Source organism: Glossina fuscipes, unplaced genomic scaffold (genome assembly GCF_014805625.2).
Source record: "Glossina fuscipes isolate IAEA_lab_2018 unplaced genomic scaffold, Yale_Gfus_2 188, whole genome shotgun sequence".
NCBI lineage: Eukaryota > Metazoa > Arthropoda > Insecta > Diptera > Glossinidae > Glossina > Glossina fuscipes.
This window is the reverse complement of record NW_023998531.1, coordinates 275,520-280,972: the sequence shown is the minus strand read 5'-3', so window position 1 is coordinate 280,972 and position 5,453 is coordinate 275,520.

Here is a 5,453-nt window from a genome sequence, read left to right as displayed (position 1 = left end):
TAAAAATTATTACACACTTCAACTGGCTGAGTATTGCATTTTGCAATGCAATACAATGCCAGGCGCAATGCCAATTAAAACAATTAACTTTAGCAATGTAATCATAACTTTAGCAAAGAATTTATGTATAAATAACTCATCAAAATATGAATAAAGCAATTGTATCAAAGTAATTCAAAAGCGTATCAATTCGCTAAAGACTCATAGGCGTTCCAGCCGCCCTATAAATTTTACTAGGGACTGTTTCATACCTAGCTCTTACAAGGAAGCAGACAGACTTGTCGCATTAAAGCCGAACAGCTTACGGCTAAACTCCAATAACACTTACTTACAGTTTGGGAAAGATTCATAGGTAATCTTCCCACAAATAAATATTTAAACGCATCCAACTTTAAACATTTTACAGGAAGAACTCCAAGTGCAGTAACATACCGAAACACCAAATGTAAGTTGGAAAGTAAAGGAAAGGAAAAATAGGAAATGGCCTTTATAAGCTTAATGCTTTACCATGTGAAAGGTTAGGCACATATTTAAAAATCAATAAAACTATTGATTTACATTTATCCTAAATTAGTAAAAAACACTCCTCGTCGAATAAGCGAGAGAAAAGTTTTTTTATATGCAGTAAAAGCTCCTTATTCGCGGGGCATACGATCTTTTTTTCCTTTTTTCCCCCCTTATTTATTTATACATGAGGTAGTTAACCCTAAGACTTTGAATGATACATTACAGCGTGTGTGGATTATTTGAATTATAAAGTCATTTATAATAAGGTTTCAATTTAATTTATTAGTGGAAAGTTTTCATAATTTTTACATATTTTTACAATAACAATAATTTCAATTTATAACTAAATTAAATAGTAGACTACGTAATCTACAAACGCTGTTTTCCAATATAAAAAAGCTGATTTTTCTATTAGAAATGCGTTGCCACTTCTAAGATCGTAAAAATTTAATACAAGAAACGCTATAACGCATTTGTAGCTTAACAACACTAATGAAAAGGAACAAAAACAAAAAGCGTTACTTAACGCCAATTTTCATTGTAATTGTTCATTTTCGCGATCTCCATTTGTAAGTTTTGATCTGCTCGAAAAGACTGCACAAAAGTTTAATTTCCTAAGAAACAAGTGGAAAAAATCCTTTTGATGAAAAAAGTCATATTCATTTGAAGTTATTCTTAAGTTATTGTGTTTTAGTGTTTTTAAAAATTCGCTGCGTAAAATTTGAGAATTGTAAATCAGAAAAATTCCATAAAAGCAAAAAATAAAATTTTACACTATAAGTTTAAAATGTCGTTTGTGGAAAAAACTAATGGGACTAATGAAACAGAAACAGCAGCTCGCATTTTGTCAAGTGAAGAAAATGGCGTAGGTGCGATGTCAAGTTACGATGGTGATGATATACAGAAATCAGATAAGCCTGAAAAAACAGAGACGTTCGAAGATAGTTCTAGATTGCCTCGGTATTAACTTAACTAAATATAAAGGTGTTAGGATGGCAACGCCACCTTCGCCGCCGCCAACACCTGAGGAAAAGAAAAAACCTCAATCACCTTTAGCAACGAATGATATCACCTAAAAGGAGGCCAATCAATTTACTGCGGATTCCGAGGAATCAACAGAACTGCTTCAAACGACTTTGCATTTGGAAATTAAATTAGAAACAGTGGTTTCTGGAAGCTCTTTTAACAGTTTACAACACGATTTGAAAGCAACCAAGAAATGGGACAACGTATCGAACAATCAGGTTAGTATTAACTTCTTTGATCATAAGTATATCTCGTCGTACCTATCGTAAATCGTTGATTTGTCTACAAAGTTTTTTTTGTAATTGCTATCTTTAGCTGCAGGTTTTCCCTGCTGTTTCCTTGTACTAATCATGAATCTGGTTTTATTTTTTTGCTGCCTGTCAAATGTTTTTGGGAAAAAACGTTGAAAAAGTAGTGAAAATTAACAATTTTTGCAATATAATTTTTGAGGTTCCAAATTGGAATTGACAGTATTTAAATATATAGTGAAATCAATTGATATATTAGCGGTTTGGGTGCATTGTTTGTTAATCTATCTTTCAAATGAGTAAATGTAAGAAGCTTTCATTCTCAAGAAGAAAGTCATTCATTACTCAGTATTTCATAGATTCGCATAAGTTGGAGGACGTCGATTCGATTACAGATTTAAGCGTTCTATTTGACCATAGGTTACGTTTTAACTTGCATATTGAGCTCTCGATTAGCAAAGCTAGGTCCGCGCTTGGTTTTATAAAAAGGTGGTCCAAAGAGTTTGATGATCCCTACATTACGAAAAGACTGTACATGTGTTTGGTTAGACCCATACTCGAGTATGCCTCAGTTGTGTGGTCTCTTTCATATAGGTGCTACGTAGATTCAATTGAATCTGTTCAAAAGCAATTCTTGCTGTTTGCCCTTAGAAATTTGGGTTGGGATCCGATTGTCTCTCTTCCTCCGTATGAAAGTAGGTTGCTTCTGCTGTCCCTACCGTCTCTTGACAAACGTAGATTTGTTCTTGGCGTTTCCTTTCTAATTAAAGTAACAAATGGTGCTATTGACTCGCCTTCATTACTTGGTGAAATAAGCTTTAATGTCCCTAACCGCTTCTCTAGGCACTTTATCTTAGTTAAGCTTAGTCAGTGTAAGTTTAATTATGAGCTGTTCAATCCGCTCAGAGTCGTTTGCAAGAACCTAAATGACGTCTACCAGTTATTCTCGTTGTCGGACTCTTTAAAGTCCATTAAAGCAACATTGCTTAAAACGCGCGATTTACCTGCCGTATTTAAATTAGCTTTTATCCTAAAAAATCGTTACGTTTCGAAAATGAATTATTGACAATTTATTATCGGTTGCCAGGCTTATGCATGTTTGCGATGGTTTAGGGGTTCATTTGCAATTTGGTTCTGTACCGGTTGTAAGTGTGTCCCTATGCTGATAGTGTACATGCTTTTTTTTCTTTTTCTTTTTTTTTCTTCTTGTTTGTTTTATTGTACTTATACTAAATTTTATTATTAATTAATATAAGTTTTGCATTAAGAGCCAATTGAACTCGACTGTTATTTGTTTAGTTTCTAGTATAACTAGAATAAATAAATAAATAAATAAACAAAAAATAAACAAATAAGTTCTTTTTCGACTTGATTATGGGACACTAGAGATATAAACTGACCCATTTTGAGTACATCGGATTCAATCAAACGCGTTGTTATTAAATCAGCACAACTATTAGAAGGTGTGCCTACAAGTAGATGTCCACTGGGTATCAGTTTAAAAATTTGCAAAGTGCTCTCCACTAGCGTTACAGTTTTTCCTGTGCTGGGGGGTCCCAAAAACACGTATGGCATGTTGTAAACTTCTCCTCGTAGTATATTTGCTATGGCTTTTCTCTGTATAGAGTTCAGTATGCAATTGTGCCATTTACACTGGTAACTGCCTAACAGGAGGTTTTCCTCATCATCTACCCGTATATCCAATTGTCAGCATCCACGCGTCTGTGCTCCGGATGGAAACAAGAACTGTTCGCCTAAATTCTTAACCGCTCGTAAGACGGCGTGGTAGTGTTTCCGGTAGCCATACCGGGAGAAGTAAAATTCTAAACGATAATCTTCGCCATTATATTTTTGCTGAAAGTTGGCATCGAATTTAAGCAGAATGCGATCGAAAAGTACTTTGTGAATCACTCCTTCATACATGCGTTTAGCATTTTTGCCGTCGGCACAGGGATTTTCGGCTTTAACAATGTCTCTAATTACCAACGAAGGACGACATTCGGAAAGCTTTTCATTTTCTATGGTCAGAGCTAAATATTCTTTCTCACGTGTGAAATGCGCTCGTTCACGGTCATACTTTCGAAAATTGACAAAGCACTCAATCTCTTCCAAATATAACAGTGTTTGAAAGCGATTCACGTAGTTACTTATGTTCAATTCTTCTTTAAGAGTCGGGAACACATATTCAATGTTTTCCAACATGTCCTTCTTGTAACTCAAAGTAAGATACGCCCGTTTTAATCGTTCGGGTATATTGAAGCTTCCGATGGGTAACTCCAAATCAATTAAATTTAAAAATTCGAGATATCTGTATGCCAAATATTAGTAACGGATTTAAACGCATTGTTATAAATATAAGGCCAACACCTTTTATCAAAATCAGGATGAGATATAAAGATATTATAATGAATACAAATGTATGCACGCGTCATTAGTACAAATTAAGGTGCAAAAGCATTTAAATATCAATGTGTAGTAAGACCATTATTTAATAAGAAATCAAATTTCAATAAGATTGCATTTAAAAGGCACGCATATCACACACACGTATTGAAACACCGACAACGCAACAAGAACCTCTAATTCACCCTTCATCTCTTAAATAATTTATTGAAAAAAAATTTAATTCTCTAGTTATATCTAGTTATTCTTTAGAATAAAATCCTGCTAAAAGAGGCATTCCACATAAAGCTAAATTAGCAATATTAAAACAAGAAGAAGTTAAAGATATAGAAATTCTTAATCTTCCTATTAAACGAATATCTTGATTATTATTTATATTATAAATAATTGCCCCTGCACATATAAATAATAAAGCTTTAAATAAAGCATGAGTTAATAAATGAAAAAATGCTAATTTTATATAACCCATAGACAAAATTCTTATTATTAACCCTAATTGTCTTAAAGTAGATAAAGCAATAATTTTTTTAAAATCAAATTCATAATTAGCTCCTAAACCTGCTATAAATATTTGCTGAATATGTTGTTGTTGGACGGCTGCAGCATTCAATAGCTTTTTCAGACCCAAATTATTCTGCTCTTCAATTCGTCGTTTCATTAAAGCATTTTGCATAAGCATGTTAGCATGACTCTGCAGCTCTTCAAACGTCATAGGTTACATAGCGGGGAAGCGCTTACCACCAACTTGTGTATGCAAGTTTTGCTGCACGATAGTCAAATTTTGAAGAGTTTGTAATGATTTATTAATATATTATTCAAAATCATATCGATTTGAGTTTGGAAGGTTTGCTAAATTTGTTGCTGTTGACCACAGAAGTACCGCATGATGGCTTCACGATCGCGTTGGCTCAGACGGGGATTGGCTAGATGTACTAATAAGCCATGTTTAGAAATTTCACCTAAATTAAAAACATTTATTTGCTTATTCAAGTTTGAATGTACGGATGTAATTCAATAATTTACGAAAATATAAGAAATTGTTTACCGAATTAGATTTTTGAATGCGATTTTCTTTAAACTCGTCGTTATTGATATCATCACCTTTACCAAAATTTTCTTGTTTACCATTATTCTTTTCCGACAATAAACTTTCTCGATAGTGGCCATCATCCGAAACCGCACAGTTCATTTGTATCCAAACGTGACCTGATCCACATAAGTTATCCGCGGCATTTTCATATGCCCCGCCACCTCGCAAATGGCATTGTA